The sequence below is a fragment of the Sarcophilus harrisii genome, chromosome 2 (genome assembly GCF_902635505.1).
Source record: "Sarcophilus harrisii chromosome 2, mSarHar1.11, whole genome shotgun sequence".
Taxonomy (NCBI): Eukaryota; Metazoa; Chordata; class Mammalia; order Dasyuromorphia; family Dasyuridae; genus Sarcophilus; species Sarcophilus harrisii.
The window spans coordinates 404277449-404304645 of NC_045427.1; the positions used below are offsets into that span (position 1 = coordinate 404277449).

General features: G+C 37.2%; 1 protein-coding gene across 3 annotated transcripts in view; it reads right to left on the reverse strand.

Moving 5' to 3' along the window:
• SLIT3 (slit guidance ligand 3) overlaps positions 1-27197 on the reverse strand; it is a 772326-nt gene that overhangs the window by 608757 nt on the left and 136372 nt on the right. The gene's annotated exons all lie outside the window — the stretch shown is intronic.

A 27197-nucleotide genomic window follows, 5' to 3' on the forward strand; every position in this document is an offset into this window, starting at 1 on the left:
TAACTTTGCCAAGAAAATTCCAAAAGGGGCCACGGAGAGTCAACACAACTGAACCAGTTATACAGCAGAAAAGTACCTGGATCCTGGGACCTTAAAGATGGAATAGTAGAGGCATTAACATTTTAGAAAATTAAAGAGGGGACCCCTGCAAGGGAAATTTCCTTACCACTACAGATTCTCTATCAGACAATTGCAGATTGTTACAGACTGCAATTAGCCCACACTGTTATCAACTACTAGTTCACAAAGTAGCTATGACCAAAAAGAGAAGGAAGCCATAAACTTGAGGCCAAAGTTACTCTGCCACAATCACAGGGCCACAACCAAGGAAATTCGGAGATGAAATAAAATCACAATTTCAATTAAAAACAGACTTGCTCTTCTAGCCAAACCTACTATTACCAATGTTCCATAAGGCAGAGGAGCCTTAAAGCTATCAGTTATAATAAAGTACACTTAGGGAGCATGAACCAAACAGCAAAGATGGGAGGCAGGAGTGGAGAGGAAAGAGCTATAGTCTTGTGATGTGGTATATACAGTTCCAGAATGCCTTTCCTCTAAAAGAATAGCCACCCATAATGCCTCAGAAATGTACTAAGGGCTTCCTGGTTTAAAAAAAAAAGATCTAGATTGTACCCACTCTAATCTCCCATCCTCAGGGAAAATATTGATTGGGCTGAATTGCATGGTTCAAATCATCCTACAAATACAATGATACATTCTGCAAAGGCAAGGATAGTTCAGCAATTAATTCTATTTTGATGATGCAGTTTCTATATTTACCTCCCTAGGGCTCAGACTTCTCAACTATAGAGTTATTTGCCCAACATCATAACCTAGATAGTGACAGATCTAAATTTGAATTCTGGTCTCCTGGTTTCTATAGTCTAGTATACTTCCAATTAGATCAGACTAATCAACTCTTAGATTAGATCAACTCTTTCAGACTAATCTCAAGCCTGGAATGATGACCCAAGTGTCATCTGCTCTTCAAAAATTGCATGTATTTAAAGTTGGCAAAAAAACCCATTACTTTACAATAGATCTGTGATACAGGTATTAATGATATCAGACATGGTTAATTGGTGCTAGATCTAGAATACAGAACTGAATTCAAATCCAAACTGAGACACTTACTAGCTATATGATTCTGGCTAAATATCTTAACTTCTCAGAGCCTCTGTTTTCTCATCTATAAAATGGAGATAATAATAATAGGGATTTTGTGAGGTTAAAATATTACAAAAATATTTGTAAAACGCTTGCAAATTTGAAAGTGCCATATAATTACTAGCTAATATTACTGTTTTATTATCGCCTTTTCAAAGATGAGGAAACTAAAGCTGAGATTAAGTTATTTGTTCATGGTCACATAACTAGTAATGCTAGAAGACATATTCAACTCTAGTTTCTCTTGACTTCAACTCTAGGACCCTTTCTGTTATGATATATCTTGCACATGATAGGTATTCAGTAAGTCTTTGTTAGACTGAATTGATCTAATGGAGTAAGGAGCAAGTTGGGCTTTGATCTACTACTGTCTCATATTTAATTTTCTTCTCTAGGGGCAGAGGAATGCATCTAGAAAGGATATCATAGACTTAAAACTGGGACCTTCTTGTCCAATTTCCTCATTTTAAAGATAAGCTGATTCTGAAGAGGTTAAGTGAATTGCCTAGAGTCACATAAGGCAGCAGTGGTAGAACTAGAATTAGAGCCTTGCTCTTCTGCCTTCAAAAAAAGAGATCTCATTGGGACAATGACTACCTTTTATGTATTGTAGACAACACTTCCCCCATTAGATTTATGTATAATTGTTGTTGTGTGTATTTTGTTTGCTTTTTTCTTTGTTGGGACCCACAAAAAGAATCTTAGAATCCATATACCACTCCCTTGTTCAGAGAATCCTCAAAATTTTTATTTTTTAGCTGGTGTTTGGACAATGAGTCTGACTTCCTATAAAAGGTTCACAGAACCTGCCCAGGACACTGAGGAATGAGAAATCTTATAAGAAAGGGTTCCCCCCCCAGCCCCCATCTCTACCACCTCATCCCTAGGTTGGCTTGGAATTCAGCCCACCACATGAATATTTATTGTCTTGGGGGAACTGAACATTTGCAGATATTAACCTCATAGAATCCAGGTGTGGGGCAGTCACTCAACCCTTAGGGCAGGGGAAAAAAAGTTGGGAGGGGGGCAGGAAAATTACTCAGTTGAGGGATTCGAGGCACGGCAATGTACCCTGAACCTTCTGAAGATGCACATAATGAATCTTTAATAAATGCTTGTTGAATTGAATTGAATTGAAATGCAAGATAATTTTTTGTTCCAAGACATTAAGAGGAATCACACAGGAGTACTTCTCAAATGGTTAACACATTATTTAAATAGGGTATGACTGGAAAATAGTAATAATAATAATAATAATTTACATTTTTACAGAATTTTAATGTTTATGCAATGTTTTCTTCACACACACACATGCACACACACACACACACATTTCCATAGATGTGTAGTTCCAATATTATTATCCCCACTTTGCATATGTAGAAACTTAAAGCCTTGGCACATTAATTGACTAGTCCAGGTCACATGATGCTCTAGTTAGTGATTTCAACTCAACTGAGATCTTCTGTATCTCCCCTGAGTCTGGTGTTCTTTCTACTACCATGTTATTTCTGCTACCATCTTTCTTGTAGTTAGTCAGAAAAATCTTCCTAGAAGACTCAAAAGGATCCACATCACTTCTTAACCATTCAGATAGAACTGATTGGGGAGAAGGTAGAATGGCTGTACTACTATTTCTGGGCAAGTATCTACCAGAGCTCAGATAAATAAAGATGGGGAGTGAGCATGAATGAGCATAAGCAAACTCAAGACTTCACATACTGAGTGGAACTCATGGAGCATCCTATTATAATTGGTGGCAATAAAAACAGTACCGGTATGATATCTCCCTCTCCCTCTCCTAGTTACCTAGCTGCTTCATGGCACATATTAAGTGATTAATAAATGCTTGTTGCCATCTAACATTACTACCTGCAGTAAAATATAAAGCTTCCTTTTGTTATTTGTCCCCAAATTTATTTCTCCCGGACTTTAAGAAATGCATCCTATTTTCATGGATTTGATGAGCAAAACTTAGTAATTTCTGTATACATCTCTTCTGACCCTTCACCCTTCCTTAAATGATCTGTTATGGATATTATCACTCTAAATGTGGTAGAAAAGATTAAAAAAATTCATATAAAACTGGAAGATAACTTAGGGGTCTCTAAGATTAACTCCCTTATTTAACAGATAAAGAAACAGAAGCACACAGTGTTTAAATAACCTGCCCAAAGTTATATAACCAGATGGTGGGTGGATCAGTTCTTCAACCTAAATCTGCTGACTCCAAGTCCAGTAGATCACACTACCAACTGTCCTTCCCTACCATGCACACCCTCCACCAGTGCATATTCCTTTTTATCTTCATAATTCAAAGATTCCCCCCCTGTGTTTTTTTAAAATATATAATACAATAAGAGGGACTCCCTCTTGATCTTTTAAGCTCCTTTTCTCTAGGCTGTTTCTCACTCTTAAGCATCTTTATAGCTAGAAATATTTTCCCATTTTAACCATAGTCAAAGAAAGGTTCCTGGAGAAACCAGTCCAGAAGACCTTAAAACTTCTGCCTTTCTACTGGAATTGTGCATACCTGGCAAAGTCTAGTTCTACCATTTCTTAAGACTGAAAAAAGTCTCTTTTGTTTGAATCTCCCTAGTTAATTCTATTGTGAAAATCTAGCCAGACTCACAATAAACACATAGCCCAACATTCTTGGAATAATTTCTTTTTAAAAATTGCATTGCTGCCCTTTTATATAATGTTTTCCTTTCTGCATATTCCCTCCCACTCCTGAAAATTAAATCCTCCTTTGGAACAAAGAAAAACATTTAAGCAAAACCAGCAAATATAGTAACTAGATCTGACCCTGTGGTCACCCTGACTGATAAAAGGAGGGAGAAAAGTTTTATTATCTCTTCTCTGGAACCAAAATTGGTTATTACAAGTACTCAACATTTGCTTTCTTTTAGTGTTTTTCATTAATTCTATTGTATTCACTTTGTATATTGTGATTCTGCCTTATTTCACTCTTGTATCAGTTCATACAAATTTTTCCATGGTTTTCTGAATTCTTTATGTCTTATGGGATAGTAATAATAACTTATTATATTTATATACCAATTTGTGCAACCAAACAATGTGAATTCTTTTTCTTTTTTTTTTCTAACAAAGAGCAATGCTACAAATATTGATAAACAGACACATACATAGATGTTCTTTATTTGTTTTTCTTTCTAATTCATTTTGGTATATAACCATTAGTGAGATTGCAAATATGAATACTTTAATCATTTTTATTGAATAATTTCAATCTGTTTTCCCCAAAGAATGGATTCATTCACAGCTCTATCAAGAATATGCTTAATGTGCTTGCCTTCCCACATTCTCTTCAACAGAGACCTGTTACCTAAGGATATTTTTCAATTATGTTTTGGGCCCAGATACAGAAGTCAACATAAAGGTGTAAAAAAAAAATCAGTTAACAAAGACATTAATTGATTATTTCTTCAACTTTCTATCAAACGTCAAGTTTATTGTTCTAATTCACTCCCCCTTTCAGGTCTCTGAAAGAAGCCTCACAAGTCCAGGAGAGCTTCTTTTTCTCTATCCAGCTTGCCAAACTATGACATTGACATGATTTAAACAGTTCTTGAAATATATTCACTGTCCATCTTTTCATCCAAACCCTAACTGATATTTGTCCAAGAATGTGGTATAATTTCTTCCCAGACTCTTTTTCTGGAATGAGTAAATAGCTTCAAGTTATCATGACCCTAGGCCCTTGAGAACCTCTCTACAAAGCCTTGCCTAGGAAGGAACTGATTATCTCTCATCACTCTACCTACCCTGAAATTCCTATGTCTATTCTTTCTACTCTTTATCCTAAATAATCAGTTGTTATTGTTACTTTCTGGTTATTTGCTCTTAAATTACACTTTCCCTTGATTTGTATATCATGCAAACATTTTACTCCCCATGTCTTGGTTTGATGTTTTAAATCCTATTTATATTATCCTATAGGTGTGTTTATGCTGTTATACCTGTTTTTGACCAAAGCTTCTTAAACTATGGGTTATGACCTAATATGGGTTTATAACTTAATGAATGTCTCAAAAATTTGGCAACATAAAAGGTATCAAGTATTCTACCAAGATTTAATCCTTTATATAAAAATAAGCACATCCATCTCATTTTCTTTCATCTTTAATAAATGGTAAAATTATATATATATAGCAAAAAGTATTTTAAAATAAATTTCTTTATGATTTATTATAGTAAATGTTTTATTTGTATGCTTATTTTATATATGTAGATATCTGCGGTCCTGTAGAAGTTTCTTGGGTGAAAATGGGTTATGGATACAAAAAGTTGAAGTTCTATTTTAGACTGTCTGTTCCTATAAGGCAGAGGGGTTAGGTTTGTTTCATTTGCTCCACATAGAGGCAAGCGCAACTTGCCCAGCACATTAAGTTTTTAATGGAAACTTCTTGGTACTCATAGTGATGGTCCTGCTGACAAGCCCCTTAGCCTTGTTTTCAGAATCTGTGGGGGGAACTCTCCTGGCTGCTGATCAGCTAAGGGTCACCTCGCCTCCTGGGTGTGACCACAGCCAATCACTACTTCTGCAGATGTGTGTAACTACTTTTATAGGCCAATGGAAACAATGCTTCCTTTCCTTCCATTCAGCCAAGTTCAATCCTAACACTACAGAGAAACAAAGGCCTTCAACAAGCAGTCCCATGACTTGAAAAAATGCTCCCAGGAGCCAGGGTCTGGATCTGATGAGATTGCTGAGCCAACACACACTCACCCACAACAACCAGCTCTGGCAAGGTTTGTGGCCTCTGCTCGTTCTCCCATAAGGACACCATATGGGTTTCTCCAGCTTTAGCTAATGGCACCAGCAACAAAGGGCATGAAATAAGGCTTTTATCACCCAAGCCTCCTTTTCTTCAGTTCTCCTCCCGTAGCATGACAAACATTTGTTATGTTTCCGAAAATGATAAAGCTCACTTGGTGCAGCTCCATGACTGGAGCTCACAACCAGTGCTGATTGAGGAAAACAAGACTGGGTCTCTTTTCCTCTTGAAGTTCCTCTGGGCTGGCTGCTCACACTTTCCCTTTCAGCAGCTTTCCTGGGGAGAAGAGGCCCAGTTGAGTCCTACCCAGCTGACTTTTGCTAGTTTCAGACGTTATTTTTTCTCTTTTTTACCCTGGAAAAATGTCCAATCTCAATAGAACAAAATAAGCATTTGGAGACTCAAAGGGCCCTAAGGAAACAGCTTAAGGGAGTTAGATCATTCATTCCCCACATCTTAGGGAAGAGGTGGCAGGAAACATGAATAAATGAATGAATAAAAAGTATTTCTTAAGAATTTACTAAATGACCAAAACACCCCAGTAACTGTGTGTGCTACTAAATGCCACAAAAATGAAGGCAATTTCTGCCCTCAAGGAGTTTATATTCTAGCTGGAGTTCTTAATTTTTTTTTTTTGAAGTGAGCATCCCCAATAACCCCTTTCCCTTCAGGCCATCTGGTAAACCTATAGATCTTTTTCCAGAATAATATTTTTAGATATATAAATAAAATATATAGGATTCCAAAGAAGGTCAATTATATTGAAATAATTATCAAAATTTTAAATAGTAATGGCCAGAATTTAAAGTTTTCCAGGCAGAGGTTGTTATTATTATCCCTGTTTTGCAGATGAAGAAATTGAGGCTGATTGAAGTTAAGTGACTTATCCAAGTTAAGTGTCTGAGACCAAATTTGAATTTATGTCTTTTTGACAAGCCATCTTGGGGAATGGGGAAGAGACAAACAAAAGACATTCAGGGATAATAGATTCAAACAAACCCATAATAGGAGGCGGTATGCACAGAGTAGTGATGGCTAGGGTGACACAAATTAGTTTGATGACAGAAAATCAAGTCATGATGCAAGCTCAAAATAACCTGAAAAGCAGGTCCCTTGAAGCCCATTTTCTAAGCACAGCACCAACTCTAACTCTGTACAGATATGGACTAAAAGAACCTTTTGCATAGCCAAAATCTTTAACCGGCATTTAAGAAGCTGGAGATTCAGATTTATGGGGATGACAATTTGTTTCACATAATTCTGTCAGTAATTACACCAACTTCTACCGGCAGCTATTAGGTAAATGATTTGGCCTAGTCCCCTGAGTAATATTTTTCCCCCACTGAAATAAATGGAGGGTGCACTTCTCTCCCATAAGTTAAGCATATTACTTGCCTCATCACACAAGGCAAATGTGGTAAGCTCAGAGCTATTAGTCTATCACTGCAGTGATCAGACGGCCAGGAGCCAGAAGTAATTTACAACTAGGGAAGTAAACAGAGCCCCAATAAATAAGAGCCACAGACTGTGCTTGTGGACTGCAAGGATTAAGTAATGAGAGCATCTAGGAAGAAATTTAGTGCTTAGAGAGTCTGGACCAGAGCCGCTTCCCAAAGAGGAATCAAATGATATCGCTGGAAAGGCATATTACCGAAAAGGCTCATGCCGAGTAAGGTAATCATGGCCCTTCCTCAGGGAAGGGCCACCTTCATTAGTACAGCCATTTGGGGTTCCATACTGATGTCTGGCTAATTAGGCTGAGCTAACTGGCCAAATAAATGGGGTGAGTATATGAGATACCAGGATGCCACTGGTCTGGGTAATACGTTCAGCTCACCAGAGGAATAGCTGGATTACAAAGGAGAAACTATTTTCTCTGGAGCAGGAAAAGCAAACAGTCACTATTCACCCTGGAGAAGTAGCAAAGGCTACATAGAGCTAACCACAAAGGTCTTCTTGCATTTGGAAAATCGCTGAAGTAAAAGTTCTAAAGCACTACCCCAAACCCCTGCCCTCACCCCCACAATCATCTTGGTCTGTCATGTTTATCCTGTGATACTAATCTACCTGTTCTTGCTTGCTTTTTCCCTTTTTATGAATGGCACCATCTTACATCTGATTAGTTACCTTTAAAACCTGAGGAGGAGGAGAGTCATTGACTCTTTCCATTCTTCTTACCTTCTTATCCCAATCCAACCAAAGACACATCAAATATTGTCAATTCTTGCTTTACAATATCTCTCAAATTCTTCCGTTGCTTTCCATTCCCATACCCCAAAGTTCTCTTTTTATTAGCTATCATGTGAATGAGTGCAACTACCTCATAGCAGATATTTCCTTCACACTCAATTCTTTCAATCCACACAGATTACATCTGTCTATTTCCCTATGGCTCCACAAACAATTCAATTAAGTTTGGAAACCCTTTTAAATATCATAAGCAACTCTCATGGACATTCTCTTCAAAGTGTCAAAGCACTTTGAAAAATACTAGAACCTTCCTCACTTTCTCCAACATCTATCTTGAAGTCACTGGACCATTGTAGTAGTCCTCCCATCATCCTTTACTCTTACCACAAGACCACCTAAGGTTTTTTTTTTGTTTGTTTTGTTTTGTTTTTTAGGCTATCAGGGTTAAGCAACTAGTAAGTGTCTACAGTCAAATTTGAACTCAGGTTCTACTTTTAGAATTGATGCTCTATTGTCATCTACATACCCGTGATCTCTTATTTGCTTCATGACATTCTTTGTATTTTTTCTTCTCTGGAATTCTTTATTGGGTATATATTGTAGACTAACTCTCAGCTATTGTGGATCTTTTCACTGCCCACTGTGACAATCATTATTGGAACTATGAATATTAAGCATTTAGACACAGTCAGAAGTGGATATACATAAATAGCAATTATTATCTGTGGAAAATAAAAAATGAAAGATACCTTATTGAGACTTTTTAATCATAGAGATTTTTCTACATTATATGTTCTCTATTAGATTATAAACTTCTCAAGAGTCAGAATAAAGCTTTAGTCATCTCAGACAATATCATAGTATTTAGAAAACATATACACACATATGTGGGTATAATTTTATGGTTTATAAAATGCTCTCTTTGCAATATTATTGTGAAGCAGGTAGTACAAAAATCAAGATTTCCTTTTTACTTATGAGGAAACTAAATCTCTAAAGCCAGGTCAAAGGTAAAACTAGTAATGCTCTATAACATTCAGGGTGGACTCATTATTAAGGAATTAGAAATGTTCAGATAGGAATTTATGGTTAAAGTACTAATGCCAAGATGGTCTTCAGAACTATCTGCCCACAAAGCTTATGACATACAGTTTTGGTTTTAATTACTGATTGGAGGGAAAAAAGAGACTACATCTGTTCTCACCAATGTTAATATTTTACCCCTTCCCCACAATCCTTTCTTGTCATTGCTATTACTTTGATTAAATTCAAGAAATGTCTGTTAGTTACCTACCCCGTGTAAATACTATGCTAGGTACTGGAAATACAAAGACAAAAATAATTCTAGCCTCCAGAAAGCTCATGGAAGAGGAGATATGATACAACCACGAGGAAGTAAATACAAACTTTATAGACCAAGTATTCAGCATCTCTAATGAATCTGTGGTCTCATTAATGGGACTATTCTTAGGGATACAAATTGAACCCTGCCCATTCAATGTAACACTTGTCCATTTCTACCCTAACAAGTCTGAGATTATTTGAGATTTATTTTCTTATATACAAAGTAGTTCTGACAAGAAGAGAGCTTTCCTATATACAATAAAGCTTGGGGGAGCTGGGAGGGATGAGCAGAGGGGGAGGAGGATATCATGAAAGGCCACATGTGAGAGTTGGCTCCTGGACTGTATTTTGAAAGAAGCATGGGATTTCTCAATAGTGGAAGTGAGGAAGTTGTGCTTTTCAGCCCTTGAGGTTCAGAGGCTGTTGATGGAATGTCTGTTTAAGTGAACAGTTACTAAAATCTTTTTCATTGGACTATTCTCTATGTCAGAATCTAAAGCTGAAAATGTTCATTCAGGTTACCTAGAACAACCTTATAACTTTAAGGGTAAGGAAACAACTCCAAAAAGATAAAGGGATTTGCCTGGGGTCACATAGTAATTAGTATCTAAATAGGGACCCAAGATAAGTTTTTCTAACTCCAAATTTAGTGCTCTTCCCCAATTCCAAATTGCTGCTCTGTAACTCCACTTGCTAGTGACAAAAGCTGGATTTTGGCAGAGCACAGGGAGGCACATGTGTGTTCAGAAATTCTTCCATCTGTCTAGGAGGGAACAACAACAAAAAAAGGCAAAAGCAAAGCTTTGATTCATTTTTTCCTCCATCTTTTAAAAAAAATTTTTAAAGGAAATATGTTGCTGTTTTTAAAAAGATGGGAAAAAAATGGCCCATTCGGGGCTATGATTTTTGGTGTTGCTTGTTTTGAGTCAGAGCCAAATGCCAGTTTATGGTTTCCCCAAATTCTGTGAAGGGAGAGGCCTAGAAAGAGCAACAGCAGGGACAGACGGGTACAAACAAATCCACTCAGTTGGTCTTGCAGAATTATCTGATGACCAGAACGCTCTCCTGTTTGGACTATCATTGGTGTTTTCAGTTGTAGACCACAGGTGTGAGGAGGTCAAGTGGTCAAGTTCATCCTGGTTCCAAGATGCAAGATGATCCTTGCTAACACCAACCAAGATCTCAGAAATGTCTGCTGATGCTAACAGTGAAGACCAAATAATGGTATCTATAGGTCAAAGAAACCTATTTCCAGAAGTGGAGGCACAACTAAACTGTTTTTAAATGGGTTAGCAGGATGCTCAGTGTTGTTTTTATAAACAACAATAATATTAAAAATAAGACGTATTTATATTATTATTGTGTTATTATTATTATTGGTAACAATACTAACAGTGATGTGGAATCCTGATCTGGGAGTCCAAATTCCGATGTTCAAAATCTGCTCAGCAGAACAATCTTGGGCAAAACTTTGAGTCTCAGTTTCTACTTCAATAAAATTAAAAGATATAAATGAAAGTCCCTTTCTAGTTCTTATAATCCAATTATCTCTAGTATCCATTCTAATCCTAAATCGCATAAAAATTCTTTGTCATAGATCATAGCTTTAGAGTTGGAAGAGACCTTGAAGATCACTGAATCTGCTCAAATTCTTGTTTTACAGATGAAGAAATAAGCACTGAAAAGGTTAAGTGATTTGCCAGGGTTACACAGACAATACGCATCAGAGGTAGAATTTGAAACCAGACCTTCCTGGACTTTCACTCCAGCTCCAGATCTATTGTACCTTGTTGCCTTGGCTCAGATAACAAGTTATTAAAAACCTACCCTCATGTCCCTATCTTTTAAGATATTAGCTGTCAAAAATTTGATTAACATGTAGAATAACACTAAAAAGAGGATTTCTCTTTCCCCTAGTCTCAGCCATAGTCTTACCTGAATGACTTTCCTCTAAATTAAATACTGCATTTCACAGATGGTGGAATTATGACCCACTGTAATTTGGCTAAAGGTTCCAGCTTTACATGAACTAAGATCTCAGCTATATTTGGTTGTTCATATTAAAATTTGGTTCATATTCAATCACTATAGGAATGTATGGTCTTGTTTCTTGCTTGAATTGATTCACTGAGTATATTTTTTGGGCAGCCAAGGAGTTTGGTTTGGTTTACAAAAGCAACTATTAGAATTTGTTTTAACCTTAAATCAATATATTCTATCTATTAATTCTTTAGTAATTTGTTCTATTAGGGGCTATTAACTTTTTATATGAATGTATCCCTTCTCAGATTAACATTTTAAATGAATAAAATAAAGGACACGGCATTACAAAGGAAATCAATTTATACTGAAAAGAATTATCAAAATCTTTTTCAAAAAAATTCACTGACACTAGGTTACAAACCCTTATTCTAGATTATTGTTCAAAGTTTGGTTCTGTTCACATTGCTCTTCTTAGTTAAAGGGGCTTTGGATAAGGTAAACTTTCTACTACATTGATTAGATGACCCCACTGAAATGTCTATTTGAAGTTATAGGACAACTGGAAGAGCTAAAGCAGGAACAAATACAATTTTTCATTTTTTAAAACATACATTTTAATATCATTTTCATTATTTATAAGTCTTTGAAAGAAGCAACAAAAATAAGATCCAGTCCCCTATTATAGCCTCTCTTCAGTAAACAAAGGGACCCTGACAGTCTGTTTGTTGCCTTTTGGTGTGAGAATGATTGTTGGAGTATGACATCCTGGCACTACAACAGTGCCTTTGATGTTGATGTAACCACATAACCCAACAATCTGATTGCCAGAGAACTTGATCATGGATAGGAAAATGCCCTGGAGAAGCTGTTTTAGGATCTCTGGTCTAGGATGTTCCTGGTTTCTCTTTTGGTTTTTGGCAGGTAACTTATTTGGAGGAAAAATAAAGAGATAGAGTCAGGGACATAAATTCTTGGGAAGCAGGGATCCAGGCAACTGTATCTAGTATGTAAGGACTATTCATCTTGTTTAAATCCATTTAAAACTCTGAACTGAAATGTGATCCTAAAACCACAAAGCAGTTTATTTGCCTAATCTCAGTATCTCAGAGAGGTGACTTGAGATAGTGAAAAGATCACTGTATTTAAAGCTAAAAGATCATAGATTCTGTGATTCATAGAATCATAGATTTGTAACTAGAAAGGAATTCAGAACCCCTAGTTCAAGTCCCTCCTTTTTTAGATGAGGAACCATCCCTCAGGAAATAGGTAGTAAAGGTGCCATTTAAGCTGAGTCCTCTAACTTCTTACCTCTCAATCATACAACTCTTTTTTTTTTTTTTTGAGATCAAGCCCCAGATCTACCAACTCAGCTTAACTTGCCAGAGAACCTTCATCTCCTCATCTATTAAATGAGGATAATAAATGTAGCATCATTATGAAAAAAAAAAGTCTTGTAATCTGTAAAGTACAAGGTGAGGGTAAGCTCTTATGTGTGATTAATCAATCAGATAGGGGCAGTTAGGTGGTGCAGTAAATAAAGTGCTAGGTCTGGACTCAGATACTTTCTAGATGTGTGACCCTGGGCAAGTCACTTAACCCTGTTTGTCTCAATTCTCTCATATATACAAGGAACTGGAGAAGAAAATGGTTTGCCATTCTAGTATCTAGTAGTTGCCAAGAAAACCTAAATGGGGCCATGACTGAAAGGAATGAACAACAATAATAATCAATTAATTAATCACACATTTAACTATTATTTGTTACTTACAGCAGGAAACTGCAATGAGTACTGCACTAATATACAAAGAAGTACAAGACTTAGTCCCTATTCTCAAGGAGCTTACAATCTAAGTGATGAAAGTATATATATATATACACACACACATATATTTGTAATACATATGCATACATATATTATATATTTTTAAATTTTCAATAGCATTTTATTTTCCAAATATACACATACATACATATAATCTCTAATATAGGTTAACTATGTGCAATACTTATATATATATATATTATATACACACACAAATATATATGTGTTATGTGTGTGTGTGTATATATATATATATATATATATATATATATATAACAGCACAAAGGTACATATGCTGAGAACTAAATTTGAAACATAAAGTGCTAGAGTGAAGGGTTAGAAAAGCCTTGGCAGAGGCTTGAAGAATCCTTCCCTTTGCCTCCTAGCATCCCTTTAGCTTAAGTTCTATCTTCCGTAGGATTTTTTCCCTTATTCCTCTGGATTCTAGTGCCTTCCTTCATATAAATCATCTTTTGTCTGTTTTTGTCTATTTTCATACATTCCTTTGTGTGTGTATAAGTGTGTGTGTATGAGAGAGGGAGGGAAGGAGGGAGGGAGAGGGAGAAGGAGAGGAAAAAGGAGAGGGGGGGGAGGGAGAGGGAGAGGGAACATGCAAATAAATGGTAACTCCTCCAAAAAGAATGTAAACTCCTTGAGGATAAGAACCATTTCATCTTTTTTCCTTTATATCCCAAGTACCTAGTATTTGGCTAAATGCTTATTGCTTGATTAAATAGACTATAGACAATCAGAGGGGGAAAGGCATTCTAGAAGTGGGAAGCACTATGGGCACAAGAAGGGAAGGGAAATTTGCATGAAGTGTTCACACTGTGACCAGTGAGTGTGAGAACAGGAGCCAGAGCTGTTTGTAGAAATAGGTTAGAACTTGATTGTGGAGGGCCTTCTCTGGAGGCCTAGACAAGCTTGAGATTTCTACACTAGTCATTCCCAATGACTTTCTGTGAAATTAAAAAGAAAAATAAAACGGGCACACTCTCACTAGGTTCATCAGAAGCTCTGTCTTCCCCCTTTTTATGCCACTGCTTTTCTGGTCTCATTAGGGCTAATGACCTACCATTCTTCACTCTGATTTAAATAAAGGAAGTGCTGTACACAGGGGAGGGAGGTTCTGCAGAGAGAGAGCCATTAGTGAGGGGAGCCATAACCATTATTTCCAAAGATAATTCTGCTCAATATGTTTGACCCATGGGAGCAGACAGTCTACAATGCCCTGGTTTGATAAATGGAATGAATGTCACCCAGAAGTCTCCTGGCTGTGAGCCTGACCTATGAACATCTCTTCTAGAGGGGAAAAAAATCTATCCCTAGAGACCAGCAAGCGTTGACTGTAATAATTTACTATCTTGCATACAGACCTGCTGCTGCCATGTTTGCCCACTAAAACGACAATTATGAGACATAGAATCAAAGTCCTCCTCACATCCCATCCTGACCCCTGTTATTCTGCCACACCATTGCTCAATAATTCTGGCTAATTTAACAGTCAGTATCTCACAGTAAAGTCAAATTATATCTTAGCTTCAAGTCAGCAGCCTGGGAGAGATCTTCATCTACTAGGGAAGAAGAAGAGAGGGAGGGTGGGGTGGGATAGAATGAGAATATTAGCAGAATTTATGAACTGGCATTTATTTCTATCCAACATTACTATTCTCATTAGATAAAGGTCAGGTCACCCAGAGCTTCAGGATCTACTGCTTACAATTTGATAAAAACCCAAATTAAAGAAAATTAAGAGAGAAAATTCAGCTTCTGGTAACTCCTAAAGTCCATTTCTTTCCCTCTATCAACTGAGAGAAAAGCAAAAGAAAAGAGGAGAAAGGGGTGGGGGGGGGGGAGAGGGAGGGAGAAAAGGGTGGGGAGGGAGAAAAGGAGGAAGTCTTAGTAAACGACAGAAACCTCCACAAAGCCCTGTGTAAATTTCAATCAGAAACCGAGTGGGTAACTAAAAAGACAAGTACAGGACCACAGAGACATAAATAAGACGGATAAATCATCAACTCAATCGTGCAAGACTCTACTTAATGGTGGAGAGACTTTTGCTATTTAACTCACTGTGGGTGTTAAAATGGAGATCATGCTTCTCTACCAACTGGACTTCATCACCAAAAGGCAGATGAGGAGACTCAGAGAAGGAATAGAAGAAAAAAGAAACAATGTGAATTCAACATTTAAATATTATTCTAAAATATGAGTCAAAAACTTGAAGCCAAGTCATTGAATTCAGGCAAAAAGCGTGAAATTTGCTTAAATGTCTCCATTTTGGTTTAGTTTGGACCACAAAATGTTATCATAGTTTTGCCATAGTTAATATTGTGTCAACACTTTCATTACAAGCCCTGATTTCCAGGTGTTTATAACTGAGCTGTAAATCTTGCAGCTGAAATTTAGCCTTCAAGACTTTGGATGGAGAGATCATTGGGAAGCCAAAGTAAAGTTGGAAATTGTGTGAACTGGGGTTATACTAGAACTAGTGCAACAACTTAGAATGCATTTATTTCCTTGGAAGGATACCAAATGTTGCTAGATGTTGAGAAGTGGTTGGTTTGGTGGAAAGAGTGTTCAGCTGGTAATGAGAAGACCTGAATTCTAGACCTGGTTTCTCCAACCAGATTTGTAACTAAGAACATAGGATTCTTGTGACTATCAAAAGAGGCTATGTTCATGAAACGCCTTCGAAAACTAAGGCACCAAATACAGGTTAGGATTAATAACAAGAGCAATTAAAAGTTCCTGTTGGATCTAGTTCAACAACAAACATTTTAAGGTTAGTCCTTATAAGTACTTGTGCAATATGACTAGTGGATTTAAATCTGTTTCTATGCCCCATCTTGACTCAAAAAAAAAATGAAAGCAGATCTTATTTTTTTAATACATGACATTTCCTGGATATTTTCAATTCCTGATACAACAGAGAGAGATGTAGACTTTATGGTGGAAAGCCAAATTGTCTGTTCTCATTTCCAGCAACTGAAATGTTTACCTTTGAATGGGTTCTTAAAGAGTTTTGACCCTTTTTTTGGGAACTCTTGGGGATAATAACAAAACTCTGCATAGATTGCCCCTTGACTTTGCTCTCCACAGAATGCTGAGAGTAGCACATGGTATTCTACGGAACAGGACTCAAAGTTGGATGCTTCCAGCTCTACAGGCGGGCCTGAGCCAAGGAAGTCTGAGAGAGATCCAAGTGGCCACAATCCCATGTTCCTACCCTCTAGGTCCAGACTCTCTTTCTCTTTTTTTCTTGTGTATTTTCCATACAGCATCTCAGTAGTCCACAAGTTTTGGGCACACACTATAGATTTTTTATTTATCATGAATGATCAACAACTTTCTAGTGTATTCTTCAGGGGATCCCTAGTGCCAATTTCTTTTCTCTGGGCAAAAGATGAGGATAGCATCAACAACAAAAGAATTGATGAAAAAGCCTCGGAAGATACTCTTAATAATAACAACAATAACAACAGTTAGATGGTACCTACTTTGTGCCAGGGACTGTGCTAAATATTTTACAAATATTCTTTTGAATCTTACCACAGCTCTGGGAAGAAGGTACTATTATTCTATTTTATTGATGAGAAAGCTGAGTCAAACTACTTGCCATGAATCACACAGGTAGTAAGTATCTGAGGCTGGATTTGAGCTCAAATATTCCTGACTCCAGTCCTCATGCTTTATCCACTGAGCCACCTAGCTGCCTAAATAAATTTGCATTGATATCTTTTACTTTTATGTCACCTACATTCCCCACCTCTTCCCTTGTTCTCCCAGAGAGTCATTCCTTATAAGAAAGGATAAAGAGTTATGGGTAGGGAAATAAGTTCATCAAAACTGATCCCTGTATCAAAAATGTCTAACATTATACTTAGTGTTTCACATCTATAGTACCCTTTCCCCCCCTTTAAAGAATCAGGGCTGGGGGTAGTACAGAGGATAGAGCAAGCAGTCTGGTGTTAAGATTCATCTTCATGAATTCAAAACCGGACTCAGATACTTTCTAGCTGTGTGACCTGGGCAAATCATTTAACATTACTTGCCTCAGTTTCCTCATCTGTAAAATGATTTGGAGAAGGAAAATAGCAAAGTCCTCTACTATCTTTGATAAGAAAACCCTAAATGGGATCATGAAGAGTTGGACACAACAACAAATATCTCTTCTTTGGGACCAAGCTGTCATTATAATTTTGAAACATTCAGGTTCAATTGTTTTCTTTTTCTTTTTTCATTTACATTGTGTTTATCATTTTCCTGGTTCTACTTCCTTCTCTTTGCATCAGTTCATACAGGCAGATGTTTTTTCATTATACTCTAGACCTCTGCCAGCTGCTTTCTCTTGGTACAATTTTCATTCTTTTTTAAAAAATTAATATATTTTTTTTAATTGCTGACAACCACCAACACTTCAATATATGAAGAATGAAAAAAGAACTGTATATGAAATTGTAAATTTTTGTTATGTTCAGTTTGTTTTAAAGATCCTTGATCCATTTTTTTTAAAGCCCCTGGTCACTTAGAATAACACAAGAGTGCAAAAGAGTTCATCTGTGGGACACAGAACTACAATACAACTTCCTAACTGCTCTAATCCAGAGTACTCTCATAAACAAAGCTCTTTAATATGTATCCTCTCGGATCACACAACAAGCTGGTTAGCTGTGGAGTTTGGCCAGTGCTGTCCTATCAACCAAAAGCTGAGCTTACTTCCTTTAAACAAAGTTTTTCTTTTCTCTGCAGCTTCCCTATAGCACATTGTCATTATGAGCAAGAGGTCAGTGACAAGATCATGTGAATGATTAACACTGTACATCCCTCTGTACTGTACCCCTACTAAGAAAACAAGCTAAAAGCCTCACCTTGCAAACCAAAGAAAATATTAAATCCATGAAATCGTTCAAGTTGCCCTTCCAAAGGATAGGGAGGCTCAAAATGTTTTATGCAGCAACCTACAAGAAACTCATTTTGTGGGATGTTTCACATTCCAGCCCATGGTTTATTCCCCCATATATCCCCTGCCACTAATATCAACCAGATGTGGCAGTGAAGTCTGTGCAGAACTGTAAAAATTACAAGCATATTCTGTAATTCCAAAGCATTGTAAAGTCACAGCTAGCTTTTTTTTTTCTCCCACAAGCTGGTAGAAAGTTCCTCAGAACAGGGACTACCTGTTCATTTTGGAAAACGCTTCTATTGGTCCAACTGGCAAAAAGAGTTTCCACCATGGAATCCAAATCTGCTTCCCATAAATGGGTAAGGGAAGTCAGAGAGATTCATTTGTAAACATCCTGGTTGGGTCCATGAATTTTCCCTTAAAAAAAAAGAAGAAAGAAAATGTTTCCACCTTTAATACTCCAGATCTTAGTAGTGGATATGAGATAGGGAGAAATACAAAATCCTGAGTCTTTATTTCTTAAAGATCCAAGAGAAGATTGACTGAAAAATGGACCTATTCACAAAACTCCACTTAGGAAATTAAAACAACAACAACAACAAAATCTACCTTGCCCAAAGTAGAGTGCATTCAGCTGACTTCACAGTCATTTTGAGAAAATTTGCAGAGAGAAAAGAGCACCAGTTCTGAAGTGGAAGGTTATGGGCTAACTTAAGCAAAAACACTTAACATTCTCAATTAAGGAAGTGAGGACCTCAGTTTCCTCATGTGGAAGACTGGACTAGATGAACTCTAGGATTCCTTCTAGCTCCAGCTCTGTGAGCTTATGGTACAATAGCTGAAGGGACTGTGGATTATTTCGTCCAACCTATTTAATAGAAAAGGAAACATGCCCAAAGAAAGGAAGAAATTCACTGGGCAAAATAAAACCTAGCACAATGGCTAGCCCACAATTGATACTTAAATAATATCTGTTGAATTGAATCATATTGATATGTACATGAAAGCCTTGGGCTTTTTAAATCAACTTAGCAAGGAATCAGTATATAAAGAAAAAAACCAGTTAGCTTAATACAAATGTTTGTTGGGTTAGAGTCCCAATGAAGGAAGGGCTTATAAGGACTTAAATTAGAAAGAGGTCTTATGTAGTTTAACCCCCTTGTTTTTACTTATGGAGAAAATGAGTATTTGGGCAGCTAGGCAGCATAGTGGATAGAGAGCTGGACCTAGAGTCAAGAAGATTAATCTTCCTGAGTTCAAACCCTTCCTCAGATACTTATTGTGTGATCCTGAGCAAGTCACTTTACCATATTTGCCTCAGTTACATCATTTGTAAAAATGGTCTGGGGAAAGAAATTGCAAGCCATTCCAGCATCCTGGTCAAGAAAACCCCAAATAGGGCCCACAAAGGGTCAGATATGACTGAAAAATGATTGAATAACAACAAAAGTGAGAAAGTGACTAATCCAAAGTCACACGCAAGTAAGTAGAAAGAGCTGGGAATGCAATCTTTAGCATTCTCCATACCTTCCTTCCCTAATACTTTGTTTTGGTTATGTTGCATGTGCCAGGGTGTGAGGTGCCATGGTGATAGTACAAGTGAATCTGAAGGATAAATACCAAGATAGATACTATGCCCAGCATAACCCATTATCTATCCACACAAAGATTAAAGTTAAATCAGCCTTCAAGTACATGATGAAACTTGTAGCTTGTGAAACACAACATAAAAGCAGACAGAAGAAGTGCCCGACAGAAAAGTTTGCTACATCAACATGGGGGAAGGGGAAAGAAGAGTTAGGTACCCTAGAAACAAGGAGAAATAATTTGGTGTATTTTAAAAAAAACTGGGGCAGCTAGGGTTGCAGTGGATGGGTCTAGAAGACCTGGTCTCAGATATTTACTAGCTATGGGACTCGAGGCAAGTCATCTCACTCTATTTGCCTCAGTTTCCTCATCTGTTACATAAGCTAGAGAAAGAAATGGCAAACAACTTTAGCATCTGCCAAGAAAACTCCAAATGGGATTATGAAAAGTCAGATATGACTGAAAATGACTGAACAACAGCAACAAACAAGAAACGCAATTTTGATAAAGACTACCCAACATCTATAAGGCAATGAATGTGTTCTATAATAGTTCCTAGTGTGCCAATTGTTGACTGGGCATAATTGGACAATAGCAGGACAGGGTGAAATTCTTAGGAAAAAGTGAAACCCTTCAATGCTTTCCAGAATGCCTAGACCACAACAGCAGGTACCTCTATCTCTTCCATAAAGTCTAAATACTTCAGGAAGCTAATTCCATACCATCATCATCCCACATCAGATAGAAGTATCATGAAAATTTCTAACATACAATTGTTTTCCCTGCTGAGTTTTCACATTTGTCTAACAGCACTGTAAATAAGCCCCATGGAAATATTTATTGCATGTCCATCTATCTTCAAGTTTAGTTCAGAAATTTAAAGAAAAAACTAAGATAATTATATATATATATATATATATATATATATATATATATATATATATATATATAATTAGAATACAAGAGGGTCATTCCAGCTTTCCAGCTTAGACTAAGCCAAATCATGCACTAATAGGAAGCTTCTCTGGAATTTAAGGGTAATGGCCTTTAATTTTTTTCACTGGGAAATGTGGTTTGCAAAGATAAAGATTACAGCAGCCCCAAAGCTAAACCTGGTAGTTTACTCTGAACACTGTTTCCAGCTGCCAACATTCTACCTTCCTAATTCTTCAAAATTCCACTGACCTGAAGCAAAGGTGATTTTTTTTTTACCCTATTGACATTTTTAAGGCTGTCAAAGACTGTAGCAAGGACTTAACTGAACTATCACATTCTGACATTAGCATATATAATTATTCATCTACAATTGCTAAACAATTACTAAACATTTAATGGACTCTTTGGAATCAACTCTAGAACAGCTGTATTATTAGGACACTGGATGCCTATATAGCTTCTTTATTAAGAAGTTAGAAAATTAAAACACATACACAGTCCAATTCTTAGAGCCATTTTCTCTCCAATGTTCTCTAATCACTGAATTTTAGAGGACTATTAATCACTATTTCCACCTTAATTGACATTGTCTAAGATATGTTCAAAGAGAGTAACCCATTAATCTACAAATAACCAAAAAGCCTTATCCATACATTATGCTCTCTTTTTTATTAGAAGAACCAAGACTACATGCAAAAAAAGGGTAAAATTTTAACATTTTAGAACTGGAAAGAATTTAATAATAGGAACCTGTACATATTCAAAAACTTTCTGGGGTTTCTAGTTTTGAACCCCAAAATGAGATCCTGGTTGTAGAGGGAAGTGACACAAATGTTAGAAAGAGAATATCTTGAAGAAACTTATCCCAAACTTTCCAGACAGCCTCTACCTCTATATATAACATACTTCTGTGACTCTTGGGTCTGACTTGTGAACCTCACCTTATCCGACTTTGCCCCAGATCCACAATGCCACTTTGAGGCCTGGTACTGCCTTGTTTGCTGATATCTATATCCCAGATTGTAGCATGTTGCCTAGCACATAGAAATTACTCCAAAAAAAAGTTCTCATTCATTCATCTGTTCATTCAATCATTTATGCCTTAATATATTCAATAATTTATTCAAAAATTCAATTCAGGATCATCTCATTTAATCCTATTATTTTGCCAATGATTCCTCTAGAAGTGAAATGATTTGTGAGACTACACATGCTTGGTGGCAAACTCCTGACCCTGTCTCATTCCAGAGATCTTTTCCCAATGAATTCAAGATGATAGGGCTAATTAGCTGAAAAGGAACTGTGCAGTGAACTGGCCAGCCCCTTCTCTCTCTTAAAAAAAAATTAAACTTTTTTGGACTGACTAACAGACTATAGTTATCAAGGGAGTGCTTGATAAGGTGTCTGAGTTAAAGCTCTAGGACAATGAGCAGGTCACTTACGTGCCACTGGCTGCCTTTTAACTATTTTCTATAGAGCAGAATTCAACACTAAGGGGATAGTCATTTAATTTCTGCACCAATGATCTTTCTCCTACCCCATGAAGTCTAGGTAGCAGGTGCTTCCTTTTTCCTGATCTCAAGTGCTTTTGGGAAATAGGTCCTTTACCAGCTGTTGAAATGAGCATATAACAGCCAACAATGTCCAGCATACACCCTGCACAGGTGTGAGCCAATTAGGCACCATGCACTTGATAACCACCAATGTGTGCCTTACACAAGAGCCAGCATGAGCAATTTTGGATCCTGGGATAAATATCATGAATCATGCCTGGGCTAAGCAGTAGGAAAGGCACCTTTATATCACCTTTACAATTTGTAATGTGAAAATAAAACAAGTGGTAATTAAGAAAAATTCAGTTTTGTAAGAGGAGTTACTATTGAGGCTTTAATACTACAGAAAGAACGTATGTGTTAATTTTGTTTGTATCTTCAAAATTTTCGTGCCCAGGTATCCTGCCTTAATTATGATTTTATTCAGCACTGTTTTCATTCCTCTGCAGGCTGTATTTCTGACTTTCCACAGGGTTTTGTCTACTATGCCACAGAAAAATTTCTTCATTCTGGAAATTCCTTCTACTAACATACTATTTCTCATGTTGGAAGTACTCTTTTGTGGTGTCAAGAACTAGATTTTGTGGTGGCAAAGAATTGAAATTTGGGGGATGCCCATCAATTAGGGAATGGCTGAACAAGCTATGGTATATGGTTATGATAGTGTACCATTGTGTTATAAGAACTGACAAGCAGGATGATCTCAGAAAATCCTGGGAAAACTTATACTGGCTGATGCAAAGAGGAGTTGAAACAGAACATTGTACATAGTAACAGCAATATTATAAGGATGATCATTTGTGAAAAACTTAGCTAACTTTGATCAAGACAGTGTTCCAAGACAATTTCAAAGGACACATGATGAAAAATGCTGTCTACCTCCAGAGAAAGAATGAACTGAGTGAAGATTTTTTATTTAGACTTTTAAATTTTCTATATTTTTCCTGGGATTTGGGGAGTATGTTTTATTTGCAGTATGGCTAATATGGAAATGTTTGGCATGACTTCACATGTATAATTGATAACATATTGCTTGCCTTTTCAAGGGCTGTGGGAGAGGTTGAAGGATGAGAATTTAGAACTCAAAATTTTAAGAAATGCATGTTAAAAAATTTTTCTGTATAGTTGGGTGTGATGACTGCGTATTTTAAAATCAGCCAGAGTCAGGAATTCAGGTTAAGGGAAAATCTTCGCTCTTTATTCTTTGTGGAGATGAAGGGGGATGGCGATGGGAATGTGAGCGGCTGCAACACAAACCCAACCAGCAGTCTCTCTGCCTCTCTCTCCGCCCCTCTTTCTCCACCCACCAAAATCGTCTCTAAGTCATTTCCTATACAATACATCAGAACTTGCACAAAGAGTTGGGTGGGAGCTATTCTTTCTCCAAGCATATATTAATAGAGTATGGTCCAATTACTATTTAGTCTCATGTGCTTGGGACCTCAGTGCATCAACTCGAGCTTCAGCCCATTATAGTTGGGAAAATTTTGATGAAATAGGTAAATATATATAAAAGGAAGTACTTTCTTCTCCTGCCTACTATAAGGTTTCTCCTAGAACCTCCATTTTAAAAAGGTCCAGACCAATCTTCTCTTCATACCTCTCCAAGATACACTTCTGATTCTCTACAGGACTTCGTCTACCATGATCCAGCAATGGGCACCTTCACCTTCACATCTACCCTACATCCATTTCTTTTCATCTCCTTTTCATCTTTTTATGTGTTGTTTTCCTCCATTAGATGGTAAGCACTTTGGAGGCAGGGACTGTCTTTCTGCTTGAAACTGTATTCGAAGTGCTTAGGACAGTGCCTGGCTAACAGTAAGCACTTATTAAATGCTTATTGACTCCACTGTGTCTGCAGTCTGCAGACTTCACATTGTGCAGAATATAGAAGACAACTCCTATCCTGGAGATCCTTATTAATCTAGAAGGCATAATGGACAAATACTGGACTTAGATGGAAGACTTAGGTCCAAACCTCGCCTCTAACATAAATTAGCTCTCTGATCCTGGATAGAAGACTTTCATTTGTAAAATGAAGGATTTAGGTTAGTTAGCTAGCTCCAAGATCCCTTCTAGCTCCAACACTATGCTTCATTGAAACACACACACAACCCACACACATACACACACAAACTCTAAGGTCCCTTCCAGCTTAACAACAACAATAACCTAAGAGCTACACAACTAATCACAATCAAGTCCTAAATTTCACGGGCAGTTTAAAAACAGGAGTTCAGGTCAACAATCTATTCAGACAGGATTTACTTAGTAACTTCTGTGAGGGTTACTGCGGTAGACCTGGGGTGGGGGAAGATACAAAGTTTAGATAAGACACTGTCTTTTTTCTGGTGATTCCAGTCTAGTGGGAAGATGAGACAGAGATAAAAGTAATGCACAATCTTACATTAAAAGCATCAGAGAGTTGCAAAACAATGAGAGATTTGAATGGGGAAGATCATTACTGACAGGGGGAGGGTTCTTGATAGACAAAGAAACTGAGTTGTGGCTTTACAGACATGGAGATGGAAGTGGGGAGGATGACATTAGAGAACATGAGGGTAAAAGTATGAGACAAATGAGCACAAGCCATGGTGGGTGGGGAAGAATAAAGGACAGTCCAGAGTAGTTGAGTGTAAATGTCAGAGACAAAGAGTGGGGGTGTAGCTGGGAAAGCTGAGAAAATTCAGAAAAAGGAGACATTAATGAAGGCTAGAGTTATTAGGGAAGATTTTACTGATAATGAAGGCTTTGACAAATCCAAAAGGAACTCACTTTCCTTTTTCTTAGTTTTTTTTCAATTAACAAGGATTTATTTTCTCTGCCTCCTACTATCTACCACTTTAAAAAATATCTTGTAATATGTATAATCAAGCAAAAACAAATTCATATATTGCTGATATCCAAAAATATATGAATTGCCATTTTACAGTGAATCATGTCCAAGAATGACTACCTAAGACAAGGTTCCATTGTACCTAAATATGCCAGTCAACATACCAGTGATTGTCTATGCTCACCCTATAACCACTGTTCATCAGTCAATCTTCAGATATGGAATTTAGTTTTTTTGAGAGAGGAGGGAGAGCCTGAGGGATTCACTGTGGATCATACTGTGTGATTCTGGTAATTATCTCAATTATGGTGACTTCACTGAAATTCAGAGCTATGCCCACTGAGGGTTATACTCTTTCTGAAGACTGAAACAGGAGGATGTGCATAGGTACAGTCAGGTTTGGTCAGACACATAGTCAGATACATCATCTGTACTCACCATAAAACCCATAGCATATGCATAGTGGCAGTTTGCCCCAGGGCTAACTGAAATCTTAGTTCCTTTCAAATTAAATAGGGAATCAAGGAATGATTTGGGGAAGACTAGGGGGCTGTACTTTAACCCCGATGACAGAATCTCAAACAATCTTTCTGCTTGCTCCCATACTGGGAAAGCATCACAGAATGACCAAGAAGACCAACTGAGAGCCCACTTTTGCTCCTGGATAAGAGGATCATTTGAGTAAGAGTTAGCAATTTTACACATGCACTTGAGTGTTTCTTAAAATGTGAAGATCTGACCACAGATTACCATCATACAAATCAGAACTGGTGCTAAGGGACTGAGTCCTGTATGTGGATTAGAAGAAATTGGATTCAAATGTGACTTCTATCACTTAACCATCTATGAGACAATAGGCAATTCATTAAATCTCTTTTGGTCTCCATTTCCTCATCTGCAAAAGGAGGGTTGGGCTAAATGACCCCAAGAGCGCTTCTAGCTCTAAATCTGTAATCCTATAAACTACTCATTCAACCTGGGCAGCAAAAACCAGACATAGTCCGTTTACTGAAAAGCCAATACTAAAATCACAAAATAAATAGCATATAATCTGCTCTAATTATATAAAAGCAGGATAAACAAGTGCCATGTGATCCTGAGCTGAGAAACCAGCTCTTGTGTGGAAATAATTTAAGAAAATGGATATACCGGAGAGATGAGGTGGAGACTAGGGTCAACTTACTCTGTTTTCCTGGCTCTGCTCTTAACTCAGCTTTTCCAGCTGAGTTAGAAACACAAGTAGGGTGGACTCACATGTGTGTTCAAACAGCATGGGTGCATGTGTGTGTGTGTGTGTGTGTGTGTATCTGTGTGTGTGTACATTCACCCACCCAGCTGTGCGGGTAGTTCCTGGATAGAAGACACAAGGATGTGCCATATCCAGTAGGAAGGGTTGACAGAGATGATAGAGCACCTTGGTGCAGAGACCACCACAGGAGAGATGGCTGACAAGATGCAGGTATCTCTTACTTGTGAAGAAGGTTTCTGTCTAAATCAGGGCCCTAAACAGTCCTTTTATGTTAGTGCACTGACAGCAAAACTGTATGTGTGCATGTATATGCAATAATGCATATGTATATTTTTCATAACACTGATTTGACTCCTAAATGAATATAAGATGTTGTCATGTATTTTATGTTTCCCAAGTAAGATGAATATATGTCCATTTCTTCATGTATGACTTTATTGCACAAGTAAATATTGAACACAATTGGAAATATACATGGATATCACAACTTTTCAATCTCCCTATGATAACTGCACAGTTTGACTAGCAAAGCTTCTAAACAGACCAATTGTTGTACCCCTCATAGAAAAACTGCAGAGTAAAATTTATCTGTATGCAGCTCCTGCTGAAAAGTCTCCAAAATTGTTAAGTCATGCTCTATCCAATATCTATCCTTGTGATCAATGAAAGAAGTCACTCACTAGAAGAATCTATACCAGAATCATAGAATCCACTGGCCATCAATAAGCACTGACGGAGCACCCATCATGATAAGTGCTCAGTTCCACTTCCTCAAAATCATATTTCATTTCCAATTCCAACCAGTCTCCTGTTCAA